Source organism: Harpia harpyja, chromosome 15 (genome assembly GCF_026419915.1).
Source record: "Harpia harpyja isolate bHarHar1 chromosome 15, bHarHar1 primary haplotype, whole genome shotgun sequence".
Classification (NCBI taxonomy): Eukaryota; Metazoa; Chordata; class Aves; order Accipitriformes; family Accipitridae; genus Harpia; species Harpia harpyja.
The window spans coordinates 9,346,801-9,357,035 of record NC_068954.1 but is presented as its reverse complement, the minus strand read 5'-3'; positions in this window follow the sequence as shown (position 1 = coordinate 9,357,035).

Sequence of the window (10,235 nt, the reverse complement as noted above, 5' to 3'; positions counted from 1 at the left end):
CAAAGGCTAATTAGCATTAAAAAGATCAACAGACTCTCTAGAATACACGCCTAGAGTCATCCTGCTGGGTGTGAGGGAAAGAAGATGCTGATAAAGCTATTTAGGCAACTGGTACTTTAATATTACTTTCTGCTTGGAAACTTTGTTTATTCAAGTTGGGGAGGAGAGGAATAATAGAGAAGATGTGAGCAGGGTTAATTCGTTGGATTCTAGAAGTATAGGCACCTTTATCAGTAGTAGGGACTGAGCTTGTTTTAGATCTTATGTAAAAGCTTAGGAAGATCCGAATTTCATTTGAAAACATTTTTCCTCGCCATAGTTAAAATCCATCCTCCTCCTATTTTCTACACTTTATTCAGAAGATTCCTTTCATACTCACCTCAACAGAAGGAAAGAGCAGCTGATTTTCATGTGGTTGTCTCATGAGACTGGTCATGCCTGCAGGTTTTTTTATTGAGGATAACTCACATATAGATGGCTAATTTTTTTCAGCTACTGAACTGTATGACTTTATTAAACTTCAGATAAGATACATTACCCACTCATCAAAAGGATCTAAGGGTGGAGACCTGCAAATGCAAAGCTCAGAAGGATTTCAAAATTCTACTAAAATAAATGGTAGAACTAAAGCCCTGATCAGTCATCAGAATGGCTTAAGACCTCTAAGTCTTATTCTGGTAATTAAATACACTGGATTCTTGATCACCCTTCTAAAAGCTCCTGTAATTGGGGTAAAAAGCTGATGAGAAAAACCATGTTTAATACATGTCATGAGCAAAAGTATACTGAGCCTACAAAACTCTGGGTATAAACTGGATGTTCATCAGCTCCATCTACTGGCATGTCATTTAGTATTTGAATACAAGTGCATTTCATTCACTGGTGAGTATAAGGCAGTATTACAGCCTTCCCTGCAATTCAGTGGATTGTTATTTTCCCAGATTTTTTTTTTTAAGGGGAAAGTCTGTTAAGTGAAGACATCTAATTGATTGAAAGATAAATAAATTGTTGTGAAATAGAATTGCTGCTTTCTGATTGGATACCACAGAAATCCCAGAATCTATAGAGAGGATATGAATCCATATATGTAAAGTTGAATTCTCAGGAGGCTATGTTTACTGATGTAATTACTGATGCAATACTGTGTGATAATGTCATACATCAGCTCAGATGATCCTGTCAGGTCACAAACTCTGAATAATGTCCAGAAATGAGGTGGTGAAATGGGAGAGGGCAGAAGCCAAGCCAGTCATAAAAAAGTGAGGACCAGAACTTTGATTAACACCAAGGACTGAACCTAGACTACATGCCAGGTTTTTTGAGCTAAAGGAACAATGACTTCTTTCTGGTACTTTTTTTTTCAGATTTTTTAATCAAGCACAATAGGAAAGGTGCACAATACAGTACACAATAAACCATACCAGTATGTCCTGAAGTTTGACTTGGGTCCACTAGTACAAAGGAGGCATGAAGCTGTTAATGCTAAACATGTTTGACATCTTTAAAAGGATGAATCGTATCAACCTGCCTGCTGATGGGCTGGGGTGGAGATGGTGCATAAAGAGTAAGAGTTGTCTCGATTTGTCTTCAAGTTTCTATGTTAAATAATTGGTGTAAATTAGAACATTGCCAATGATTTCAGCTTTTATTCCTATCAAGTTAAAACCTTACCTTTCTTTCTCTGCATGTTGCCAAGATACAGTACATATCATAAAATTCTTGAGGAGGGAAAACATTTAAAGAAGTAAGAAAAAAGTGTGTAAGAGGGAGAGGCTGTGGGATTGATTTGCTCTGGAAATAAGCCTTTTATTTCTGAAAATATCTTTGCACTATAGCAAAAATGCAATGCTCATCAGCTGTCACTTGTATCTCTTGACTTATAAGCAAAATAAGAGCAATGACAATACAATAAAAAAACTCCCAGAGACAAAGAAATAATAATAATAATAATAACAACAATACTACTACTACTAATAATAATGGAGCCTTCCTTTAGTTCAAGAGAAAATTTCAACCCCAGAAGACAAAATTTATGATATCATGATATTGATTAGACAACTGATTTTTTATTAATGTGAAGCAGGCAAAATCCCTCAGGTAAGGAGCAGGTTTCTTTTTATGTTCAACATGACTTTAAGATTACATTTTTGTAAAGAATCTCAATTTATCTTTTGTCATTGTTTGCAAGATGAAGCTAGTCCATGTTTTTAATTAATCATTGATTTAACACCAGAAGGTCTGGAATTTTCTTAATGGGGCAGAGACTTTCTGCATATTCACTATTCCCTTGGGCCACGATAGGTTTGGAAGCCTTGTAAGTATTTAGGTACTTATAAGTTAGTGCCTCATGCCACCTTTGAGAAGCTGTGCTGTTGTCAATACATAACTCTTCTAGGTTTAAGACCAACAGCTTCTGCATACTCAGTCACTCAGTGCTCCTCCTCCTGTGCTTGTATTAGGCCACAGATGAAAAGTTGTAATGGTCTCCTTAAACATGCTTCATGAGCACCTTCTTTACAGATGGCTGGCAAGCTTGTTCCTGGCCTGCCAGGAAACACCCATCAAGTTTAGCCTTCTTTCTCCTTCTTTTCTATATATTGGAGATCTGGTACAACAACTAACTGCCAGATCCCTTCTACAATCCATAATTCTTCACTTCAAAGTTCAGTACCAAATAAGAACTTATATTGTTTGGTGACCTTTTGTACAAGCACTTCAGCAGCAATTAAATGTTCCTTTCCTTTTGTGCCATGAGAAGACCCAGACTGTCTGCTTGCTTTTCAAGTGAGGAGAAAAACAGTGCTGTTAAGAGCAGTGACAGCAGCCTCCTTTTTCATTAGCAGCAACAGTAAGAAAAGTCAGAGAAGGCAAAGCAGCTGCTATAGCTGATACCAATGTGCCAATATTCCAGCAGGAGTATAATTTGATTTCCAACTGTGAAGTGACACACGCAGCACATAGCTGTAATTTTTATATTAGTGCATAAATAACACTGTGCTCAAATTCAACATTCATATTTTCACCTATTGCAAAGAACAGGAAGCCAATTTCCTCCTCACAGTTTACTGTGCCATGGTGTACAAGTTGTAAAGGCTTTTAACTACTAAATAGACATAATCAATGAGTTTTGTTCCTCTGTGTAATCATTTTTGTTTGATAAGAATAGCTAGTGGAAGCTGCAGGACTGACCCAGTTCCCTGGCTCATTCTGTGTCTGTCACTTTTCACCTTGGCTTGTCCACACAGATGTGTTAATTGAAAGGCTGAACAAGAAATGATGAAAACCATCATATGCTATTTATTAAAATACCTTCTCAAGTATTGTAATAGTGAATATTGAGTTGGAATTAGGCATGTTCTTACAATGAGAAGAGCAAATTAAAGCCTTCATGGTGCCTACAAGCTGACAAAAAAAAGAAAAAAAATCTGATGCCATGTGACATGAGCACTGCAGCATGTCAGTTTATATTCAGTCATCAGACAAAGCACAATGTAGCAATATGAAAGATGAACCTTCAAGTTGTGTTGAATGACTAATTTCAAGAAAAACAAAACAAAACAAAAAACCCTCAGTAAAGAAATTGAGATCTTTCCATTGACTGGCAGATATCCTCTCAGCTTCTGAGGTCACTGTAGCAAAAGACTGTCAGTATTCTAGTTACTTACCTTTCTATTGACACCCTCAGCCACATTAACTTAAAAGTAACTTTTCTCTACTTAGAGTTGTTTCATCGTCACTGCACTTACACATCAACTGTGCAGCTTCTACACTTTTGTACACTGCTATATTGCACTTGTGAAGAGCAATGTTCTGGTAAGTACATTTACGTGCAAAGTGCATATATCATCTACCTGATTTAAATCATGGCATGTTACAGATTACATTATTATTTGTTCTGTGTCATAAAAAGATTGCCAATCTCAGTAATTCAGCTTTGAAATTCAAACTTATGAAATGCTGGCAAATACTTTTCTTTACATCAATTAGCACTACCCATATCAAAGAGAACAACCTTTTTGACCTTTTCAAGTGATCACCATAAAACCTAATACACTAGTGTGTCATTACCTCTTTCAGATATGAAGGTTGTGGGGTTTTTTCCTTTTGGTTACGGCTCTGTAACATCTATTACAAAGTAATATACATTTTACTAAGAAGATTATGATACTTCAGAGTCCACTACAATGTATACAATAAGGTATTAATGTGAGCCACTTACATTCTTCATCTTTCTGCCCATTCAACAGTAGTACATGTCAATGCAAGCACATAACTCACTCAGAAAATGAGATGTTCCTATTCTGAACTGAATTCTTGCTTACATTCTTGTTGTGCCATTTTAATAAAGAATGTGGGCCCTGGGTATTTTTCAGGCGCTGAGGACAACTGATGCAGATTGTTCACGTACTTTATTGTTCACGCTAGTTCACGTACACATAGTCAAATTGTGCCCAGCCTTTTCTGAATGAGAGCTAATTGGCCAAAATCATGCCAGGGAACATGCAAAAAATTAAAATATGAGCTATCAAGTGCCAGTACTTCAGCTCTGCTCTGCCTCATGTAGCTTCCTAGTACAGATGTACACTTTATGTCCCTAAGGCACAGTGTGGAGTATCAAGACTTTGGAGAGCTGACTCTGCATTCCCAGGAAGTTGGAGCTGGAGGTCTGGAGCCCGTGTTTTAAGTGAGATGATAGCAATTTTTGCACATGGGCAGAACAGGACCAACCCCTCTTCCTAACCACTGGAATCTAATTCCATTTTAGATGAACTGCCAAGAAACCCACACAAGACTGTTCTGCACACCACAGCAGTTGTGGGAGACCCATAGGCTCGAGCATCTCAAATGGTGCAAAAGGTGGACATAGCACCCATGTGAAGGCAGCTGAAACAAACACAGGAGTAGATCTGGCTCCAGATTTTGACGCCAGAATGTAAAGGACTACATGGGTGTCTTTGTATGTGAACTAGGTGTTGAAGTTAACTACATTTTAACTATAATTAAAAAGATACATAGTCAGTCTGTCTGTGGAGTCTTGAGCGTGACTACAGTGCAGCTGAGCAGCTCTCTGCTCTCTGTTACCGCACTGACTAGGTGATGCATATGGACTGTCATGGGAGCTTGGATGCCTACAGCACCTGTGGTTGCCTGTATGTAGAACCCTACATTATGTGACCTACTTACTGACCTAATAGCTTGCAGAGAGAGCAGAATAATTAGCAGTTCTCTTTGGCCTGTCAGCTCCCAAATCTATATGCCTAGTTTTGAGCCACTCAAACACTCAGTATTTTTTCTAGCAAGTTAGCTAAGTAATGAGAGAAAACTGGAGTAATCCAGAGGCTGTACAGAAAAATGGGATGGTGCTATGCAATGGCAAGAGGAAGGTGAATAAGTCTAAGGCCCATAGGAACTTAGCATCTTTAATTCTGATGCTCAGGTAACAATTTACCTAAATATATAAACAGTGCCTCAAGGACAGAGGTGTGGAAAAGCATTCCAAATCCAATTTAAAAAATGCATTTTTGAGCTACAATAAGGGAACAAAGAATGTGAATCAGCCCTGCTCACTTACACTGTTGTTCTAAGGGAAGGAGCTTATATGGACTCCATCTATAGTCAGTGAAGTGAGAGAAGTATTTCCAGAGGATTATTTCTATTTCAACATAGGTTAGCTGAGTCACTTCTTGGATATGTCCCTTTGTATCCTTCAGGTGTATTGACTACGTCAATATTTAAGCATTTTGATTAAATTAACATGAGGTGACAAGAAGAAACAAGCTGCAGAAATAAACTTTTTGATGGAGAAGGAAGCAAAAGCACTAAGGTGAGCCAAGCTGTCCATAAATACAAGCTACAAGGAGAAGAAGCACAGTAGGCACAGAGGGAGGTAGAACCACACAAGTCCTTCATGCTGAGGTTGTGTTTTGTGTACTGATACAGTGCAAGATGAGAATTCAGTACTGCCTCTCAAGGCTGCTGGTGGGAGAGGTGTCATACAAAACTAGCGCTGAACACTGGTCAAGCCACCCCATAGTCCTTCATATACTCCAAACTTTGGCAATTACCATTCTTATGAAAGAAAAAAGAGCACAGCTGCTACAGAAGAGACTTTCTGAATATACAGTACAAGTAGATAATACATACAAAGAGAGAACAAATACTGAAATGCCAGTTGGAAAGGATGCATTATGGCCACAAAACCAATTGAATCATCATCATGCCCTTCACAATCACGTTTTCCCCTCGCTCTGCAGCATATCAGTAATTCACAAGATTATTATGCTACAAATAACCTATTCAAAACAAAGCACACAGTACCCTGCCCTTACTATAAATGTGATTCTTTTTATAAATGCGGTGGCACAGAAATACATAGGGAGATAAACAAAGTGAGACAAGCAGGGATTTTTTTTTTTTCTATTTTGTTTGGGTTTTTTAAGAAAGATGTATCACATCTGGAGTCAGCTGAAGACTTTAACAGTGGATTTTATGATTATATCAGAGGAAAGCTTTGTCCAGTCAAGAAGGACATAAACTACAAAAATTATCAGAAATACATAAATCAAATGAGTATAAATACGTCAGAAGAATCTAATTTCAAGAGGCAATATTGACTCTTACAGCTGGTTTTGAGGTGAAGAAAAAGGAGAAAAAGAACAACAGCGAGACTTAACTAAAGCATGGCATACTGACATTCAAATCCTATGGGTTTTGAATAGCTCTATTATATGGGGAAAAGAAGAAATTTTAAACATGAAGAACAAAGACAAATTTGAAAACCTCAATATGTGTAATAATAATAATAATAATAATAACAACTATTATTATTATTATTGTTTTTTCATGCATGTCTCATGAATTTGTTTCAACATCTGATTATTAGCTCTTAATAATCACAAACCCTAAAATTTATACCCTTTTTAACAAGTTTAAATCTCTAGACAGGAATTCAGTAGTGATTTTTTCTGGCACTTTCCTGGCAAAGATGAGTTAATATTATACTATTCTCATTCCAGGGCTAGAGAAAAAGTAGGAAAACAAAATTACTTGTTCTAGGCTGTACTTCAATCAATAGTGAAACCCAGACTAATATCATCCCCTGGCTAATACATATAAAATGCCTTAAACACAATAGAATTACTTGGACTGTAAATCCTCTGGGTCAGACATAAGTTTTAAATATGTGTTTGTACAACATGAAGCATATTATAGGTTCCTATGTGCTTATAATTGAGGCTTCTAGATACTATTGCAATACAAAAAGTAAACAGTAACAAAAGAATACCTAAATATCACTTATGATAACTATAATTAGAAGAACAAGAAATAAAAATTGATTCACAAAATCTTCCAAAAGAATGCCTCAGAAATCAGAAACAGCTCTATGAACTCAGTGATGAGGAAAGTATCTTTTAAAATGTAGCAAGGAACATTAACACTTTTGGAAACTAACAGCAGATAGCTTGGCTTACTTCTGCCATGGAGAATACAGCATTATTGAAATTTTCTTTCAGTTCAAGCCTGCCTTATAAATATATATAAATATATATATATACACACATGAAATATTCTATTGTCCTGCAAGTATCTGTAGGTATTTTACCTCGTGGTGGTTTTCACATTGTGGATCTAGCTGAGATATATTTCAAACTACTAGAGTCCTATAGACTTGGTTTTCAAGATGACTGGAAAATAAATTGAAGGTTGAAATTATTCTTCAGTGACTCAGACAGATTTTTACTTTGATTTACCAGTAGGATTATTTCCTTTAGAATGTTGTCCTCTTTCAGAGATACTTGTTTTGATCTGTTTCTTGAATTTATTCTATCTTTTCAACAATAGCTTTTATATAACTGGGTTAAAGAGCTAGGCTTTTCCTTTCTTTTTTTCTCTTTTTTTTTTTTTTAATCTCTCATAATTTCTGTAATTTATTGTTTTGTTTTGTTTTAATTTTGTCCGTAGGATGTAATTTTACTGCAGTATTTTGTATCCTGGGTGATATTTGTGTTTGTATCTATGATAGTAGATTCCTGACAGGCTTTTGTTGCTATTATAGGCAGAAAAGGGCCAAAGAACTCAATTCCCATCTTTTCCAGCAGTCCAAAGGTATAATCTTAGGACATAATGCTTTCTTCCAATTTTTTACTTTTTAGGAAAATTCAAGAGTGACTGCATATGATAAAATTTATTTGCATCAAGTCTGATAGCTGCTTAAAATGACACTTAAAACTCAGGTTTTTATGATGCTTTTGCGAATTTCATGCTCAGAAAACTCATAAGTATGGCCTGCAACTCTTTGCATAGATTGAGAACCTGACAATCCTTTCTCCACAAAGAGACCTTCCTTTTGCCCCTTGGAGGCCTGAACAATGCCTTTGAATAATGGGACTGCTTGCGTGACTGAAGCTAAACAGCAGCTCCTGCTATGTAGGATGGGGACTGAAATAAATCTGAGGAGAATTCGGTGGGACTGGTCTGCTTCCAGCCCTGTAAGCCAAATCAGTGTGTCATGTCTACAGATCATTCCATTCTTTGGGTTCAGCCTAGTTCAATAAACATTGTCAAGTAGAAAGACAAATTCCAACAGCCATAAGTAGACACAATCTTATCTCTGCCCTTACTCGTGATTAGGCCAGCAGAGGCACAACTTTGCAATTTTTGCCTGTAATTTTTGTTCAATAACAGCAGAGTTCATACATAGATATCAAACCAGTGCTTGATCCATAAAGCTTGCATTGCAGAAGATGCCCATAGGAAGCTCTGATGCATTGAGATTGCATATTTAAGAATGTTGTAATTCTTATTAATGATCCTGAGAAGTTAAGCTAGAGAGCTGACACGCAGCCTTTCTATGCTGGAAGTTAACTTTATTGTTGTTCATTTCAAATCCCATCTGTTTCCATAATACTGCCTAATTTTGAAGTTGTAACATTTATCTTCAGTAGAACATAAATCAAAAATTTCACCACTAAATCAAGTATTTGCACATATCTCTAATCCAAAACAACAAAACAATAATTAGTTATTTTCTCCCATCAGACACTTCAGCTGGAAATACGCAAATTAATTAACTGCCAGTTCTGTGTCTTTTTTTTTTTTTTTTCCTAGTTTGTTGTATTTGTTATTTCTGTGTTTGTTTAGACAGGGTACTGAATCTATTCCCTTATTCATGGGAAAAGGGGGTGAGTAGAATCACTGTTCCCATTTTCTCCCCAAGCATAGGTTGTTGGAAAACCTTCTCTCTGTATGGATGGGAATGCAGGGATTTTACGTCTTCTGTTTCTTTGATAAATAAGGGTAATAAAAAGGAAGAATCCACAGAAGTAGTGTCCTTCTAGCAAGTTCCAGCTGTGTGCCACTTTGAAAGTCCAAAGGTAGGAAGCTTATGTAACAGTTTAGGCGTTGGTCAAAGACTTGGATTGAATTATCTTTTTTCCCTTTCTTGAATAATTCTAGCCATGTGTGGGTTAGAGATTGCCAAGGAACCTGACGGATGCACTTCAGGTTCTGTGTAACACAAGCCCCCTTGCAAAACAGAGTAGCTCCAGGCAACAATCAGGACCACCACTTGAAGGTGCAATTACCCACCTCTTCTCTCACCAGCTGTACAATGGCTGTCACCAGACAATAACCATTGGGGAAATAAAATATTTCAAAGTCACACACCACCCACTAACTAATATTCAGAAATTCTCTACTATATGTTCGAGCTGAGACGACATAATTGGTGCTTTCCTGATGTGTGGTCAATGGTGCTTTCAAGTAGTACTAGATCATTTAATTCTCCTTGAATCAAGGTCCTGGGACTGACTTATGCTGGCTATTGCGCTGCTGCCAGAGAGTTTTTTGCAAAAGAGGCCTTACAGCTTCTGATCCCTTTGCCATGTCTCTGAGGCAATGATACCCATCCTTTCACAGTGTGTCTCTCTCTAGACATCACATCCCAGCTATATCCTGTGATACTGTGATTTTACTTTGTCAACAAGCTAACATCCTTCTGAAGAACTGGCAGCAACTCAGTGACCTCAAATCATGCCACTTTTTGGTATCTTATCTGTGTTGTGTCTAAGTCTGCAAGATTTAATGTCAGTTTTTAAGAATTTTAGTGTTCTTGCTGTCAATTTTCTAATGAACAAAATATCCACAGTGGCAACCTATGCATCATTGTTTACATCCTGTATTTTACCAGCACTAAATACAGATTTTGCAGCCTGTTTTTAGGAGGCACTTTATTA